General features: G+C 45.0%; 1 protein-coding gene across 3 annotated transcripts in view; it reads left to right on the forward strand.

Moving 5' to 3' along the window:
* The window catches only part of C22H1orf21 (chromosome 22 C1orf21 homolog), a 185,759-nt gene that overhangs the window by 40,996 nt on the left and 125,541 nt on the right, over positions 1–19,222 (forward strand). The window contains exon 1 of one of the 3 annotated variants that reach the window (XM_054712046.1): positions 5,959–5,978. The exons of the other annotated variants lie outside the window; for them this stretch is intronic. The gene's annotated coding sequence lies outside the window, so the exon portion shown is untranslated. Of the gene's footprint in view, positions 1–5,958; positions 5,979–19,222 lie in introns of those variants that run through there. 3 annotated transcript variants of the gene reach the window in all.

Raw genomic sequence — 19,222 nt, forward strand, 5'->3', positions numbered from 1 at the left:
CTTTAACATGTGTGCCTCTCCATTCTTCAACCATTGGAACCTGTCCCAGCAGACCTACACGGAATTCTTAGCTGCCCCATACGGTTGGTTCATCGCTGTGTGTAAGCAGAAGTGCTGCCGCACAGAGAAGCATCTAAAATCAGGGCCTTCCTGCCATGAGCAGCCCTGAGAAGGAGGATAGGAGGCGAGGAGGGACCGGAAGTGGTTCTTTTTCTAAACCTTGTGAGAGCTGGTTGCCAGTAATGTACACGAGAGCAGCTTCAGATGGCCGAACGTGAACAGGGCTGGCCTACTTCACAGTGTATCAGAATTAATAAAATGTACCCACATCCCACATTAGATAGGATTGATATTTAATGATGGGAGCATTGAGTTGCATTTGATTGTTGGCGTACGTTAATGTTTTTTAGACACTGAAGCATTGACTCGTTTCGATAGTTCTGGTTTCCTTTTGGATCCTGGAGCTGACTGTGTTTTCCCAGGGTCGCAGATGTTTCTGAGGTTGGTGAGAGCCTGTGGCTCCCTTCCTGTGCCGGGAGTGATGGTCCCAGAGAGGGCAAGTGCTGGATCTGAGCCGACCCTGGGCTGAGATCCGGGGGCTTTCCTGAGGACCCAGATGCAGGCGTGGTGACGTCTTTGCATCATTGTTTGTAACGGGGCAGAACAGGACCCAATTAGGAAGATAAAACTGAGAGCAAGGACTGTGGTGATCCCGCCGTCTCCCGTCACCCTGCCCTCAGACTTCCCCTCCTGTACTCGGTTCCCCATCTCACTCGCTCTCCTCAGTCAATACACATTTGGTCTCATGGCTCAAGTTTACTCATTCATTCATTCATTCATTCATTCGTTCGTTCATCCGTTTATTCTTTCATCAAACATTCATTGAGTGCCCACCAAGTGTCAAACACTTGGGTTAAACAGATGAATTCAATACTCATTCGGTCCTCAGGGAGCTCACAGTCCTTTTCTTCTCTATTCGAATCACCACTTGTCAAAGGGCCTCTAACAAGTTGCCAGCATTAGAAACATAAACACACCCTCCTGCTAGAGAGGCGCTGGCATCTTCTTGGCTCTCCCGTGATTAAATTGGTGCCCACGTCACTCCCTTTGCCCCACGCTGGTTACACGTTGTAGGAAAGTTCTTTGTGCTTGGGAATGGCATCATCTTTTTTCTTTTTTTTTTAAAAAAAAGGGATTCATGCAGATCTCCGAATCTAAACTTTTTGTGACTCTGTGATGCTAAATTAGCTTAGGGAACGAGGCAGACAGTTTTGAGCGTGTCTCCATGGACACTGTGGATGCTGTGTTGAGATGTCTGCTTAGTCACTTTTGGTACCATCTGGCAGGAAAGAATGCTTGGATTTTGGTCTGAGGGCAACTCAAGGCATTTAGAGGGGCCTGCTGTTCTCCTGATATCCGGCTGAAGTGTTCTAACAGCTTAGCGAACCAACAGGTAGCAGATTTGCCAGGTAAAATATTAAAAATACGAGTACTTTTTAAAATATAAGTATATACCATGTGATAGTCTGTGGGACATACGTATTCTAAAAATTATTTGTTATCTGAAATATAAATTTAGTGATTTAAATTTTTTTATTTTTGCCTACATCTGGCAACTCTAGGGAGCATCCACCTGTATTTGTGATCTTGGGAATGTAGTGGCACAGGTCATACTGCCCCAAATTATCTATCAGATAGTGAGAAATTCTTCAGTCAGCCCTGCCTCCCACAGAATGTTCTCCACTCTAAACCCCTCCCCACATACAAGGAGTTACCATTTTAAGGGTAAACCACTTTACTCTTTAGACTTTGTTTATGTCTCTCCTCCCCCCACTGCTGATAAACAACCATTCTACTGAAATCCCCAAAATGTCCATACATAGAATCTACATGCTAATTAGCAGTCAGTTACTTACAATTTGAAAAATAGACTTTTTTGATCAAAAAGTGTTTGGTGAAATTAGAATGGAATGTAGGAGTACTTTTTGGCTTTGTGTTTCTTATGGGATAAAATAGCTCTGGAATTTATGGAGGGTCAGGACCTGTTAACTCGAGCACACGCCAGGAGCTAGCCCCCATGTACCAGATTTTTCTACAGTTCATCTTTGGTTCTCATTTGCCTTGAAATATTTATAACTATAGCCATTCATCATGCCTTCTTTGAGATCTCTTGTTTCTGTGAGGAAGAAGGAAAAATACAGCCGCACATCCTTGCAAAATTTGTAGGTTGTTGGTGAGTTAAGATAGCTGCTGAAGAACTAAATAGAGAACATGAGAGGTTTTGCAAAATCCTTAAGATGGCTAGGAACTCCTTTGCTTTTCTGGTTTGCAAGTGAAAGAAAAGGAAATATGAAGTAATGAATATGCCGTTTTTCATTATTGTATCTGATATCAAGAGACAAATCTCAGTCTTCTTAAAAAATATATATTTTATTGATTTCAGAGAGGAAGGGAGAGGGAGAGAGAGATAGAAACATCAATGATGGGAGAGAATCATTGATCGGCTGCCTCCTGCACACCCCACACTGGAGATCAAGTCCACAACCCAGGCATGTGCCCTGATTGGGAATCGAACTATGACCTCCTGGTTCATAGGTCTACCCTCAACAACTAAACCATGCTGGCTGGGCTCAGTCTTTTTTTTTTTTTAACTTTAATTTATTCATGGAATTTTGGGCACTGAAGTTCAGGATCAATGGTGTCCAAGAGGTACATGCTTTTGTTCTCTCAAGTTTGTGGTGTGGGGACCATTGGTAGCGCTCTTTTCCGAGCTGTGCACAGATACAGGTGTGTGAACTCTTTTCAGGGCCCTGGGTTCACCCTCACCCTGGGCATTCCTTAGGCAGGTAGCTGTCTGCTGCAGCTGAGGCAGCAGTGCGGGGTCCCCTCCTCGTGGCCTCCAGGGGCACAGCAGACCTGGCAGCTCTTCCCCTGGTGCCATTGGGGGGAGTGTGTGTGTGTGTGTGTGTGTGTGTGTGTGTGTGTGGTGGTCATTCATGCCCTGGAGTCTTCCCTGCTCTGGTCCAAAACCATAGCCATAGAAAGTCCTTTCTGCCTCTGCGCAGGCTGCCAAGAATCGTGCTCTTGGCACTCTCTGCTGGGCGGGCAGAGAGAAGGGTAGGTATACAGAAGGCTTTCTTTCCCAGTCTCCTCTTTGCAGTGGACTGAGAAAGAACTGATTTAAAATATGCAGATGTGTTGCTGGCCAGCGTGGCTCAGTGGTTGAACGTTGACCTATGAACCAGGAGGTCACAGTTTGATTCCCAGTCGGGGCACATACCTGGGTTGTGGGCTCGATCCCCAGTGTGGCAAGTGCAGGAGGCAGAGGATCAATGATTCTCTCTCATCATTGATGTTTCTCTCTCTCTCCCTCTCCCTTGCTCTCTTAAATCAATAAAAATACATTTTTAAAAAATGCAGTGTCTACATTCTGTCCCTTGTATACTTATCTTTGTAAAGTACAGATCTGAACGCACTACTTGCCCACATAGAAACTTCCAATGGTTCCCATTACCTATGTAATTTTATTTTTCATTGATGAAGATTTTTTTTTTTTTTTAAATCCAAGGATAGCAGCATGGTGGGGAGGAGAGGAAAATAGGATGTTAAGATGAGAATGATCTAATAAGAAGGGGGAGGGGTGCCGATGATGCAGAGAGAGGGGATAACTGCAGGAGAGAAGTCCTTGGTGGATGAGAAGGGATGGGGAGGTTGGCCTTAGCAGAAGGAACAACTTTTGCATTGTAACCGGGGAGAAGGTGGAGTGTGTGACATAGGTGCAGCTAAATTGTGGGGAAGACAGGGTTTTTCTCATTATTTTCTCGATGACGTGTGAGAGTGGAAGAATTGGAAGTGGTCAGCGTGGAGAGCTGGAGAGGACACACACAGAGGGAGTGCGGATGTGCCACGTGACGAAGCCGAGTGCCATTAGAACAAGCGTTCCACATAAAGAGAAGCCATCGCTCAGTGGGTCTGAAGCACAGTGGCCTTGGAATCCAGTTCTGCCCAACCCCTGGAGGCCCATGACTTAGTCACGTGCTTCTCTGAAGGACAAAACATCCATCTGATCTGTGCCATCCTGCTTCGCGCCCCACTGAATCGACTTGTTGTTAGAACACATACTCCCCTTCTTCCCGTTGCCCTTCCTATGACTTCTCCCGTCGCTCCCCGCTGGAGCTCGCCCTTATTCATTCATTGAACACTTAGTCAGGCACTGACCTCTGTGCCAGGATTACAGCCGTAAACAAGGCAGATGCGGTTCCCGGTCTCATGAATATCTGTTCTAAGAGGGGCAGCAGCACAGTAATTTCAGATACCGGTAGGTGTTAGGTCAATGAACTGAGGCAGTGAGGTTGAGTGACCAGGTTGTTTGGTACGAGGTCCGGGGTGGGGAGGGTACTTTAGAAGGCCCCTTTGAGGACATGAGTTGAGTCCTGAAAGGTAGGAAGAAGCCAACCATGGGGAATCTTGGACCCTTGGGAGCCTTTTCTGTCCCTTTTAGAGAAGAGGAGACTAGACGAAGGAGAATTCCTGTGGGAGTGGGGTGTTGGGATGGGGTGAGGAAATCCTCTTGGAATTTTTGTTCAACAGATTAACATATTAAAATATTTCAGTCTCATCGTGAAAGCAATCTCTCTCTCTTGCCTTGCCCACTCCCCCCTCCCCTCCCTCTCACCCTCCCTCCTTCCCTCCCCTATATTTCAACAACTATTCATTTCAGGAAACAAAATCATCCTGGAAACACAAAAAGGGGTTTGATCCCTGGATCAGGACCCCACTCCAAAATGAACTCAGCAAATGGACTTGAAACTCAGGATCAAGGCTCTCCTCTCAGTAACAAAATCGAACGACAATAAATAAGAAAATCGTTCCTCTAGACCAGTGGTCGGCAAACTCATTAGTGAACAGAGCCAAATATCAACAGTACAACGATTGAAATTTCTTTTGAGAGCCAAATTTTTTAAACTTAAACTTCTTCTAACGCCACTTCTTCAAAATAGACTCGCCCAGGCCGTGGTATTTTGTGGAAGAGCCACACTCAAGGGGCCAAAGAGCCGCATGTGGCTCGCGAGACGCAGTTTGCCGACCACGGCTCTAGACCTTCCCTTGGCTCTTGTTTTCCCTCCTGTCTTAACTCCTGTGTTCAGTGCCTGTCTTACCTGAGAACCGTTTACCCTTCCCCCCCAACCCCCCCCCCCCCCCCCCCGCTGTCACACCCTGAGTGTAAAGATAGCCACAGCTGTGGGGTGAGGGGCAGGCTGGCTGTGTGCTTGTTGGGTGAGACCAGAGGAACTTACGTTTCGAGTAAGTTATTATGCAGTCATAATGCCATGTTATGGAGTTTTCCCACAGGGAAAAAAAGAGGAAGGCTGAAGAGTCACATACTTAAACGCCCAAAGACCAAGCTCCTCCTCATTCTTGATGAATGTGATATAGAACTTAGCTCAATTAAAAATATATATATATATGTGTGTGTGTGTGTGTGTGTGTGTGTGTGTGTGTGTATGTATATATATATTTGGGGGGGGGAGAAGGAGAGAGGAGTGTTTGGTAAAGTTTGTGAAGTGTATGTCACTTAGAAGTCTGTGGTATTAAGTTATACAATAGGAATTAACATGAAAAACATTTTAGAGGATCTGATTTATTTTTTTATCATTAAAGGGACCTGGCTGAAGAGACCAGCCAGATTCTACATTTTCTAAGAAAATCAAGTCCTAGAAAGGTTGCATTTCCTTTTGAATGTTGCTGCCAGAGATACAGCAAAGATATGGGGGACAGAGAGGTAGGTGCGGGAGGAGGGGGGGATCTTATCAAGTTCTCCCTAAAATTTGAACTGAAGAGTCCCATTTGAGGCTTTGTTGTTGGACCCAACATGCTAGGTCAACTGAAATTCCACCTCCAACCTTCGGAGAGGCAGCGGGGGAGAAGAACCTCCTTAAAATTCTAAGTCTTCCGACAGAAGACAGCTTCCTCCTTTGGTTAGTGGAAATTTCCATTCCCAGGATACATACGCATTTTCTCCCAATGCAGCTTCCTCTTGGTTTTGTGATTGAGTTATTTTTAGTGAGTTATCGTGTTTCTCCTCATTCCCTATTTAACTACGCTGTATCTCTTACTTCTCCTTCCCCATTAGTTAATTCCCACATCTCTTTTCTTAAGCCTTTCCTACATTGAGAGAGATTTTTTTTTATGTTTCTCTTTAAAAAAAAAAAAGAAATAAAGAAAGAAAGAAAGGGAAACATCTGGTTTGTCTAGAAATCAAATAATCAGATGTGCCTCCAAATCAGAGGCTTGATTCCAGCCTTGTACTTCTGTGTCTTGTAACACAGTTTGAATTCACTCACTAGTTTCTTAGTTATCTTACTAGAAGCCCGGTGCACGAAATTCGTGCACGGAGGGGGGTTGTCCCTCAGCCCAGCCTGTACCCTCTCCAATCTGGGACCCCTGGAGGGCAGTCGGACATCCCTCTCACAATCCAGGACTGCTGGCTCCCAACTGTTTGCCTGCCTGCCTTCCTGATTGCCCCTAACCGCTCTGCCTGCCAGCCTGATCACCCCTAACCACTCCCCTGCCAGCCTGGTTGCCCCCAACTTCTCTCCTCTGCCGGCCTGGTCACCCCTAACTGCCCTCTCCTGCAGCATTGATCACCTCCAACTGCCCTCCCTTGCAAGCGTGGTCCCTCTCAACTGCCCTCCCTTGCAGGCCTGGTCCCTCTCAACTGCCCTCCCTTGCAGGCCGGGTGCCTCCCAACTGCCCTCTCCTGCTGGCCATCTTGTAGTTGCCATCTTGTGTCCACATGGGGGCAGGATCTTTGACACATGGGGGCAGACATATTGTGTGTTGGAGTGATGGTCAATCTGCATATTACTCTTTTATTAGATAGGATAGAGGTCTGGTGCAGGAGTGGGGGCCAGCTGGTTTACCCTGAGGGTGTCCTGGATCAGGTGGTGGTTCCCTTGGGGCGTGGGTCGGCCTGAGCGAGGGGCCTGTGGTGGTTTGCAGGCCAGCCATGCCCCCTGGCAACCCAAGTGGAGGCCCTGGTATCTGGAATTTATTTTCCTTCTACAATTGAAACTTTGTAGCCTGGAGCGGAGCCAAACCTGGGGCTCCCTCCGCGGCCGGCAGCCATTTCTGTTGGGGTTATAATTGAAACTTTGTAGCCTTAAGTGGAGACCTAGGCCCGGCCAGGGTGTGCGGAAAGCTTTGCTTCCCCTTTTGCCGGGGACAACCCTGGCCTGCTCTCTCAAGCTCCATTCTGCCTCCATTTTTGTTTGAATTTGTTTACCTTCTATAATTGAAACTTTGTAGCTTGAGTGGAGGCTTAGGCCTGCAATGGCTCACAGAAAGCTTGGCTTGCTCTGTTACCTGGGAAACCTTGCTCTCTGTGGCTATAGCCATCTTGGTTGGGTTAATTTGCATACTTGCTCTGATTGGCTGGTGGGCGTGGCTTGTGGGTGTGTCGATGGTACGGTCAATTTGCATATTGCCTTTTTATTAGGTAGGATTCTTACTCGGCCTAAGAGACCCCATTTCAAAATAAGAGGCAGGAGCAACGTTGTGACTGGCAGGTGCCAGTGCTATGCATGTCCATGACTTCGTTGAAGTCTCACACAGCAGTCCTCAGATGGGATCATCCCCAAGTTATAGGTGAGTAGTAGAGCTACTCACCTTAACCACTGTGCTGAAACAGCCTGGTTATACATTCTCTGGTAAATGTACAATTCTGAGCTAATTGGAAGTTTATTAGTATATGCTATCAACCCAAGATGCAATTAAATTTTTTGACATAATAATATTGTCAGTATTGACAATAATAAAAGAAATATGTAGGCCCATTTTGCACTGCTCATGTCCAGCAAACATCCATGTTTATAGGGGTTGGTATTCATTAGTAATATTATGAGTAGGTATCAATGAATGTCACAGCCAAACTCTTGGACTCCATTCAGTTATGTTGTGGTCAGTAGATAAGACAGCCCTTTAGTTGAGTGCACCATGGATTTTCAGATCCAGTAGAACTCAATTCAAATTCTGACTTTTCCCTGCTCTTGAATGACCTTGCAAGCCTCTCAACCCCTTTAACCTCAGTGTACTCATCTGTAAAATGGGATTAACAATAATTGGCGTTGCTGTGGTGGTGATTACCTTAAATGGGAAAATCTATGTAAATTGCTTAGAGCCTTGCACATAATAAATATTCAGTGAAATTATAGTTGTTCATAACGATTGTTATCATCATAACATCTGTGAGTTGGGAAGGACCTTATGGTCGATGGACTTGGTACAAGTTCTGGTGCTCCGAGCACCAACCTCAGCCAAGCCGTTTGCCTCCCTGGGTTTCTCTCTCCTCATCTACACAATGGAAATGATATTTAACACAGGACCGTGACATCTGTAAGGGTTGGCCCTCATAAATGGTGGCGACCCCCTCCCTTTGGCTGCCAACCTCTAAGGACAAGGCAGCCCTAGGGAGCTGGGATCGTTCGAGCTTTACTAGCAATTGAGCATTAGTTTCCCTGTGACATTTGCCAGCTTGGCTCTCATCCCATGATTTAAGTGATGGAGAAAGTTATTTTTGCTCCCGGGGTCATGACTTTGATTAGATCTAGAAATATCGTCAGGACCCTAACCCACTTGATTGTTAAGATTAAAGTCTTTATTCTTCTATGGTTGATCTTTATCTCCATCTTCCTGGATACACTCTGTTGCCGAACAAAACACTCATGTACATGCAGAAACAGCTCTAAATAAAAGGGATGTGGCCGGCAGTCTATCCGTTTCCATTAACGTGTGGATTGGCTGGTCCCCGCTCGGCATGGTTGTTGCCAGTGATTCCGAATTTAATATTGAGATCATCAACACGTTAACTAATTTAATGCTGAGTGTGACATTTTAATTTGTTTTATATCTCTGCTCCATTCTCCCTTTCGGTCCAACTGCGCATGAAGCACTGTAGTTTGAAGTCCGTAATAACAATAGTAATAGGCTGGGCTTCGTGAAGCAAACCATGAACAAAGCAGCTAAATAAAGAACCTTACTGTTTATTTTCCTGAAGGGAGTTCCCCGCTTGCAGGATCCTCCCTGAGGTTTAGGTGCTAAATCCTTAATCATAGTCTTAGCATTTTTTTTCTCCTTATGTGCAGATTTATTTGATATCTGTGGGCTGTTCCCGTGTGTCCTGCATAAGTAGCTCTGGGTGAGATGATTATGTGTAATGTTAGGTCTTACGTAACCTGCTTTTCAATGTTTTGGACCTGGGAGTGCAGTAGCTGTTCTGATGTGAATAGTTATCTGGTTTTAAAATCCAAAATGTTGTTGGCCACTCGATGCCAGATTTTCTTTCTTTCTTTGTTTTTAAAATATACTTTTATTGATTTCAGAGAGGAAGAGAGAGAGAGAGAGAGAGAGAGAGAGAGAGAGAGAGAGAGAGAGAAACATCAATGATGGGAGAGAATCATCGATCGGCTGCCTCTTGTACACCCCAGACTGGGGATCGAGCCTGCAACCTGGGCATGTGTCCTGACTCGGATTCGAACCATGACCTCCTGGTTCATAGGTCGAGCTCAACCACCGAGCTACACCGGCTAGGCTGGATGCCAGGTTTTCTATTCCACCAGCTAGCCAGTCTACAAATACCATGCTAACTTTCCTCCCTTCTCTCTTGGAAGGGGCCTCCAATTCCAGGAGCAGTCATTGTGAACATATGCCCTGTGGGCTCAAAGCAAAAATTTTTATAAGCACCGGAACTGTAAAAGATAGTTTTGTATACTTGGTATTATCTAAGGAGCGATGGGAGAAGTCCTCACCCCAAGTTATTGTCCCTGATAATTAACTTTCGACCTCTAACCTTCCTGCCCACCTCCCACGGCCGTTGTGAGGAAGATTAAGAAAGTACTTCATTCAAGCTTATGACACACACACACGATACACACCAAGCAGGGTTTGTGCCTAGTGCACAGGCATGACGTGGTCCCGTCTAGGGAGATAGAGAGAGCCTTCTTCCAAGCAAAGAAGATTCCTCCATGCCTGTCGTATCCTCGGTGTGTACATAGAGCTTGTTCATGTGTGAGTATAGGGCTTGTTCACGTGTGAGTATAGGGCTTGTTCATGTGTGGGGTGATGTGTACTGTAATGTTACATGTGACCTTATAGGGACAATGGTGAGATGGTGGATTAGAACTTCCATGGCCGCAGAAAGACCGCCTGGCAGGGGTAACGTTTGGGCCAGGCCGTGATGGGTGAGTCAAGCTTCATGAAAAATTTAACAGGTCGCCCTTCGTTTTTGCGTTTCACAGAGAACTGTCAGCGGTCTCTAGCCTGGCCTGTGGGAAGCACGTCTTGATTTTCACCCTGTCCATCCGTCCCAATGAAATCAGCCCGCCGATGTGTGTGTAAATACACGAAGCACAGCCTTGTTTGCAGATGAAAGTTTTCCGAATGTAAAATTTTGTAATGAAAAACCGATGAATTTATCTGAGCTCCCCCCCCCCTTTTTTTTTAACCTCATACTACCGCACTTTAAATTAAAGCATGCTTTATTTTTAGACCTGGCGCTTGTTGCTAACGGCAGAGTAATTATAGTGAGCAGGAACACGCAGTGAGTTGGAACGCTCTTGCTATAGATGTGGAAACAGAATTTGTCTTTTGGAGGCAGGGGCAGGAGAAAGGTCACGGCAGGGAGACAGGTTTCCAGGGAGGGCACGTCAATAGAGTGAATGTGTTCCTTAGGGGGCATCAGCTAACAGAGCCCTGTGTTTCCTAGAGGGGCATTTTGTAAAGCGAACGTTTTGGTCCCTAGAAAAAATGTCATGTGGGGATAATGGCGAAAATTAATTAAAAGGGTACACGTAACTTTGGACCTCTTTATTACTGCTTTACCGTAATAATTTACATCAATGTTACCTTATTGGCTAAATATTTCCCTTGCGGGTCAGGGATGTGACTATTTGGGCTGTGTGTTTACAAGACAAAATAGTTACCCGTGTGGGTGATGCAGTAGAGCTGCCTCTTCAGTGAATTTTTTTGGGGAATTGACTCTTTTAGGCCAGTGATGGCGAACCTATGACACGCGTGTCAGCACTGACACGCGTAGCCATTTCTGATGACACGCGGCCGCATGCCAAGGATGAAACATTTGCTGCTCCTGAGGATGAAACATTTGCAAAATAATGTTTTTTCCTCAAAGTGACACACTACCCGAGTTATGCTCAGTTTTTTGGCGAAGTTTGACACACCAAGCTCAAAAGGTTGCCCATCACTGCTTTAAGCACAGGAACTTCTAATTCAGAGAATGCTCAGGGGAGAAACGCTTCACACTTCCCACCAAAGTAAATGCAAGATGGTATCGTCCGGATGCCTCTTGGGTCATTGTGGTGGCTGCCAGTCATTTCTTAGCTTGACTCGATGGACGATGCCTGGGGCCGCTTGAAGTGGTCCTAGAGCCCGGAGCTCCAAGAGTAGGGTATGCAGGTGCTTTGTCTATATTTCTGTTTCTTTTATCGCCATCCACTGTCTTTTATGCCGTGCTTTATCCTAGTCTTCAACCTCATGTCTTTCCCATAGCAGATGAGCATGATGTGTCAGCCCGGCCTTTTTTTAAAAATCCTACCTGTATGTCTCCTGATGGAACTCAGCACCCCCTCGGTCTGGTCGTTTTGCCTTCCTGCCGACATCAGTGGCTCACAGGTCTTAGCAGGCCCCTGTCTGTCTAAGCAGTCTCATTTCCGACACTCCCTCCTCAGACCTCTTTGGAGCTTGACGTATTCGTCAACGCTCCTGGGCTTTGCTTACAAATTCATTCCACCTGGAAGTCACCACCTAGCCTCTCCTTCTTGACCGCGTGGGGAACGCCACCTTATCTCAGGTCTTTGGGTGGCGCTCACTCAGAGGCTTCCCTGATGGCCCCCGAGCACCTGGGACTTCCTCTGCAGTGCTCCCTCCGCCATCTGCGGTACGGCCATTCAGAGGCGTCGTTTGAATCTCTTGGTAATTGGTCACCGGGCTGTAAGCCACCCTGTTCGTTCCTTCTTTGAGACCGTCTAGCTCTTGCCCAGGACTGAGGGCCTGAGTGTTTCATAAGTGGTTGCTGAATGCACACCGACCTGGGCCTCCCGAGACTCTGCCCGGCATGTGGGCTCCACCTTGAGCTATCACAAGGGCAGAGTGGCAGGGAGACCACGGGGCTCCTTTTTCTCGTGGCTCTCGTTTCCTCAGGGGAGGAGCGGTGCTCCTGCACCGGCTGTACTGGGCCCAGTGAAATGGAGAGCGTGGCCACCACCCTCCGAGGAGCCCTGCAAGCCCAGCGCCCCCTCCAGGACTCCCCAGCCCCCAGGTGTTAGTTGGTAGGTGTCTACCCAGCTCACCCGAAGCACTAAATCAAGGAAGGGGGTTAATGGTAGACTATGTTCTCTGCCCAATAATATATGCATTTTAATGGATGTCAGCAATGCCTTCATACAGAGAATGAGACATTTGTGAGTTTCATGGTGACATTAGCAGAGGTGACGGTCCCAGGGAGGTACCTGCCTTGTAGGTTGCGGCTTGCCCAAAAAGTGCATACACACACACACACACACACACACACACACACACACACACACAAAGCCCGCACAGAGAGCTTGGTAAAAGTTATTAAAATAAACATATAACTAAATTGCCTGCCTTTTGCTTTAACTTTCCTGTCCTCTGTTATGTCCATATCAATATTAAACTTAATTAAATTTTATCTGGATGAAAGGCTTTATAAAGGTCAGGGAGAAAAACTAACTCATTTTTTGTGCTAATGAGTTCTTTTGTAAAAATCAGAAATGAGAATGGAGGGGGAAAGGTTTCAGCTTCCCTCTGAATTCATTAGTATGAAAAAATGCTTATTAAAGCTATGATTTAAACAATGAATCATGTAAAAATAATTGCCTTTTCTTTTTAACATTTTATAGTTTTACCCAATTTTGAAAGATTGGTTTTAATCTCAGGCTGCCCATCAATAATTGTAATATTCTGCTCTGTGGCTCTAAAGAATTCTGCCTCCCTCCCCCCCCCCAAACACACACACACATGCACTCACATTCACACACAGTTCTTTAAAACTTAGGCATGGTTGCTCAGCATGCTGAAAAACAAATGAATTAAAAGTTAGCTACAGAAGTCCCCCCAAATCAGTATCTCCCACACTGGTGGCCTCTTCAGGTTCACAAAAAGGGCATTAGTGAATTGTAAGCATCTGAAAGCTGAACTTTTCCATGTTTGTTTATTTAATGAGCAAATGTTCCATTAGGTGATTACATCCTTTATAAATAATTTTGTTTTTAGAAATAAATATTAATGTTAGTTTGTTATTGGAGATGAATAAAAGCGCTAATCCATCCCCAAGTAATCTTCTGCTTTGCCTTTAACATTGAAATCAAAAGTTGCAGCCAAAGCCAACAACTTAAGTGAAATTTCCCTGGGTAGTGTACGGAGTGCTTCTTCAACTAGACACGTGCAGGTGCAAGGTAGACGTCTTCCTGATGAAAATGTTCTAGAATGCTCCTTGGAAGGAGCTCATTTCTTGTTGTTAAGACAGAGGCCTGGTTGGCAGGAGTGATTGTATCACCATCATGTCTCCTCCGAAGGCCTTATTGCCTTGAAAGAGTTTTGGTTCGAGTCCCCAATGCCTGGACAAAGCGAAATTCCTCCCTTTGCAGGTGTGGGGGCGCAGGGGGAGACCAGCTTTTATCCGTCCGAGGGAATCACGCTTCTCATCTCACTAGCGGAGTCGTCATCGGACACGGGCCATTGGATAATGTTGTGTTTGTCAGAAACAGCGGAATGAAGGGTTGCCCCCAAAGTAAGCTCTGTGTTTTTCTGCTTGGAACATCAGGCCATATTTGCCTCCCATCATATCAGCCTGCCCCCAGCTCGGCCCAGTGGCAAGAGGGGTGTGTAACCACCGTGTGCATTGTTTGCACGTGGGAAGGCCGCGGTTTGTATACCTTTCCACGATATGTCTGTGTGGCTGATGGCTCAGAAGTAACTTTGGTCGGCCTTTCTATAGCTAAAGAGCATAGGGCAATGCCGTGAATCACTTTCTTATGGTGTCACACCGGATCGATGAGATTATCCAGGTGATGTGGGGTAGCAGCGTAGTCTGTATCTTGCTTGTTTTAATCTCCCTGCCTGGACCTTCTTGATCTCTCTCTTTCTTGTGACGCGGCATAGTTTGATTATAAACTGCTCCATTTGATGAGCCATTTTTAAGGCCTTCAAAAAAATGGGGTAGCTTTGCCTCACTCCTATTGTTTGTGCCATAAAAGCTTCCTCTGGCCCCATGAGCGGAAGGCTTTCGGTCAGAAGAAAGCATAACCTCCTGTGCTGGGAGGATCGCTGTGCTCCAGGGGCCCACGATCTCTATCCAGCCGGGGTTATTCCCCTCCGGAATGGTACACAAGCTGGCCCACAAGGGAGCACAGCCTGCTTCCAGAAAAATCTTGAAATGTCTCTTAAGTGGTGAGCACCACAGCCCACATCACTTTGGGGAGAGGAAGCCGTGTTATAGCCAAGCTTACCTTGAAGAACTGAGCCCCGTTTCCTTCCAGGGGCTGAGGGGAGAACTCTGTATTCACTGCCTTTCACATTCCGACTTTTTGCATCTGTGACGCCCCAGGTAAATGCATCCTTGCCTTGGGTGCAGGTAGCGCAGAAAGCAGTGCTTCTGGCATTGTTTTGCTTTGCTTTTGCAATTCTTTCTTTACTTCGCATAAACATTGTAAAATTTTGACTAATACACGATTTAGTCCCACTTTTTACTAGATCTGCCTTTCTCGGAACACTCGTGTTTCATTTTCCTAAAGGAAGTAACCCAGGGTAAACATTGGCCTGTGGCTTCAGTGTTTTGTCTTTTCAAAACACTGATGTTAGTATCCTCTCTTGTTCCAGAGCCTTGACTTGGCTCGACTCTGCCTCCTATGCTGGTTTTTCATCTCCGAGGAAAGCTCCACCAAAACTGGTTTTTCATTAGGTTGTTGGTTTATAATTGCCGTGTTTGACTTGTCCTTCAAGAAATAGCTGTGAGTTTTCATCTGTGAAACTTTGGGGATTAAGGGACAGTGAGTGCCAGATACTTTCTAGCTTTTTAATAGTTCCTGCAAACACATCAAGAAACTACACGTCTCTCCCCGCCACCCTCTGTGTGTGTGTGTGTGTGTGTGTGTGTGTGTGTGTGTGTGTGTGTGTGTGTATACTTTTAAACCTAGTTCTTACTTGCTGTGATTTGTCAGGTTGATGCCTGATCTCTTTTCATTGCTTTTTGCTTAAATTTAACTTCTTCTTTAATGAACCAAATTAAGTAATTTCTTCCTCGTAGCTAACAGCTTAAAGGCAATATGAAGTTTACTTCTGAAATAGAAACCTGATGGTCTTCAGTGACGTGTTTTTATTCTTTCACAATAAAGGTATTCCCATTTTTCCTCCTTGGAAATAATAATGATAGCACAAGTCCCAGATTTGAAAATTTTCGTGTTAAAATTATCCAAGTGTCAACTCAAACCCTACCTTCTGCACAGTCTTCCCTGAATCCATCCAGGCATGCTTTGTGACTTTTATCTCTCTCCTCTGCTTGGTTTTATGCTAGCTCTGTGCATTGCTCATCTTTTACATCCTGCCAATCATTCCATTGGAGACAAATACTTGCATCTATATATTTGGATATGGCCAGCTGTGCCTAGTCTAGTGCTGGCCCACAGAAGAGTAAGTGTGGAATGGTTTGAGCATTTGGGGGAGAGGAAAGACCAAGCCGGGCAGAAGTTATCTGGGGAAGCTTCCTGGGGAAGGTGATGGCGATCATTTGGTTGACATTATCTCTTGCCTTATAAGTATGACAACACTGCTGCCAATATTTTAGAGTTGTAAATAAACACTCCATAAGAAGATGGTGTTGCTGCAGAAGTAGCAAACTGTGAAGCTATTTAAAGAATATTCTGAACTTAATTCCTACTCATAGGAAAGAACTAGTTGGGGACATAGACGCGATTAGAATCGCATCTGTCATCTTGAAGGGAAAATTGGTATAGTCAGCAAATACTTACTGAGCAAAGATGGATAAAGCTGGTTACCTGCTTCCAAGGTACTTGTGCTCTACCGATGCAGAGACTAACGCCAATCAGACAGTGAGGAGCTCCGCAGTGGAGAAGCAAGCAGGATGCTGTGGGAACCCAAAGAGAAGAACATGGATTCCAGCTGAAGGGAGTAGAGGCTAACGAGTTGGATAGAAATGTTTTTTTTACGTAGATTTTTATCTCTCTTGTCTTCTAAAGTGGAATCAACCCACCACAGCCAACCTGACCTCTCTGTGATCATTCACGTGAACATCGGTTTGGGGGCTCAGTCACCTGAAAGCCGCTGACACTGTACTGCATTTCCCGGACTCTTGCATCTGCTCACGATTCCTTGGTGCCTCTTTGATGAGTATCTTGCCAACTTTCAGTGAGCTTGCTTCCCACATTCTCAATCTGATTTGTTACGGGCCATAACACAGATGAAGGGAAATTGTGATTGCATCAACTTGGAGTATCCTGAGGCTTTTGTATGGGAGTCAAGCTTAGCATAAAGATCATTTAGGCAATAATAGCCATTTAAAAAAAATATTTTTTATTGATTTCAGAGAGGTATGAAGAGAGAGAAAGAGATAGAAACATCAATGATGAGAGAGAAACATCGATCGGCTACCTCCTGCATGCCCCCCACCGGGTATTGAGCCCGCAACCTGCTCATATGCCCTAACCTGAAATTGAACCATGACCTCCTGGTGCATAGGTCGATGCTCAACCACTAAGCAATACCATCCAGACAATTATAGCCACTTTTCTCATTTTAAGGCATATGCACTTCCTGATGCTTATTCACTTCTTTATAAGATAGCTAACTTCTATTAAGTGTCTAGTCAGTGCTTGGATCATGGCAGCTGCTTTGTAGACTTTGCTTCAAATGCTCAGAAATTTCCTACAATGCAGATGGCATCATACCCATTTTACAGAAGCAGAAACTGAGGTTAAAGAGATTAATGTTCCCCAGGCCTTATAGCTGGTAAATAGCAGAGCCTGAGTCTTCCCCAATCTGTTTGACTCCAAGGCTTAGGTTCTTTAACTGTCCCGTTCTGCCTCTGAAGGTGGTGTTGAATGGCCTATGCTTTGTATGGGGTCAGAATGGCTGAGGGGACTCTGACCCTGCCCTCTTGGAGCTTTGGGTCTGGAGGCCAGGTATCTGAGGGCTGGACAAGTGTTCCCAGTAGAGGAAGTATCACTGTTTTGTGGTGTATGGTATAGATTGTTCTAGGTGTTTGCCCTTTTGCCCATCTTCTGCTAATATTTGCTTTTCTTGGGGAATTTAATCAAAGAATGATAGGGGGGAAAGGTTTGTCATAATCTAGGCCCGTGGTCGGCAAACAGCGGCTCGCAAGCCACATGCGGCTCTTTGGCCCCTTGAGTGTGGCTCTTCCACAAAATACCACGGCCTGGGCGAGTCTGTTTTGAAGAAGTGGCATTAGAAGAAGTTTAAGTTTAAAAATTTGGCTCTCAAAAGAAATTTCAATCGTTGTACCGTTGACATTTGGCTCTGTTGACTAATGAGTTTGCCGACCACTGTCCTAGGCATTCATTCATCTGTGCTGGGTCCCACTGGGGAATCAAGTAAAAGGAATCTTCTCTCAAGGAGTTAACATATATACTGCTAGATCTAGAGTACTTGAAGCAATGAAAAACCATATATTATGCTTGGCACTTGTGTACTGAATAGTAAGTGGGTATGGTTTTGACTTGGCTGTAATTTGAAGTAATACTCCAAAAGTATTTCAGTTTAACGTCTTCATTTATTTACACCAACGCTGGCTTTTACAACAATCTGGCTTTTGCAAGTTATCACAAGAGATTGGAAATGTTCTCATAACAAAGTTAATTTTCATTCATTCCTAACTATATGCCATGAAAAGAATTACACTTAGACTAACTTGGAGTTTAAGCGGCATTAAAATTTGCTTCTGGAAACAAAATGAAGATGGAATGCTGGGACTTCAAAAAGAGCGAGAAATTAACTCTTGCATATATGAGTTTGTGGCAAACCTCAATAAATAGGAATTGGAGTAGTTTTTGTATTTCTAGCCAGTTTCTCTGTTTTAGAGGTAATTCTATCAAAGGTTTTCCCATTCCTTGAATAAAGCTAAGCATATGCTTTCTTTACAAAAAACAACCACCACAAAACAGAGTATCTGAGGAGTAATTATATTTACTTAAACATTATTTCACTGCCTTCTGTGGAGGTCACCTTGTGTTGTTCGTTATGAAGTACTTTTGCTTCTGAATCTTGATTCCTTTCTTGGAAATGTTAATATTATAGAGATTTTTCCAGGGCCCTAACTTTTCATGTCAGCTGCTACCATCTTCACTAACAAAGATTAGCAAGTGGTCTGGGAAGTAATTTATTTAGTAAATAGTGTGATATCCAAGAAGTTCATTACTCTAACAGAATGGGTTGTATTTTCCAACATACAAGTTGTTCCTGGAGAAGGTGAAGGGTAAATCAGGCACTTTTAAGTTTTGCCTACACACCTGTAGGCCAAAGAGTACAAAGTGTTACATCTGTTCCCGTAGGATGGATGCCAGGTATAAAAGTGCCTAATTTGGCCATGTGGAATAGTGGAAGAACCTGCAGGCAGCTTTCCTTGTTTATTTCCCAGTGACTGAATGCCTTTCCTTTCTTATTAAAGATTTTGTTACTGTTTGTGGTGTTATCAGTTTAAGATCCCAAAGCTACCCTGGGATTGTTATGGCCAGTATCCATTGAGTAGCGCCTTCTTCATTTTCAAGATTTGTGGTATTTGGCAAACGTGTTAAACACCTTCTATGCATCAGTCACTTTGCTAAGAGTTGGGGATCGAGTTTTTTTGTGGGTTTTGTTGTTGTTGTTTTAAAAGAAATGAATAGGCGAGTCCCTGCAGTTGTCACTCAGGGTCTAGTTCTGGAGACAGACACATAGGCAGGCTGGGAGGATGCAGTGTGGGGAGAGTGGGGGTGGTGATGAGGATCACAAAAGGCCTTCTGAAATTTTACACTCTGAGCAGTCTAGAGGTTGAGTTGACCTGCCAACTCATAAAAGCATTCATAAAAGCTTTTACACCCATTCCCTTCTCTTTGATTTTTATTCCTTTCACTCTTTCTCTGGCTGCTTCCTGGTTCCTTCCACTTCCCACCCCAGC

This window comes from Eptesicus fuscus, chromosome 22 (assembly GCF_027574615.1).
Source record: "Eptesicus fuscus isolate TK198812 chromosome 22, DD_ASM_mEF_20220401, whole genome shotgun sequence".
Taxonomy (NCBI): domain Eukaryota; kingdom Metazoa; phylum Chordata; class Mammalia; order Chiroptera; family Vespertilionidae; genus Eptesicus; species Eptesicus fuscus.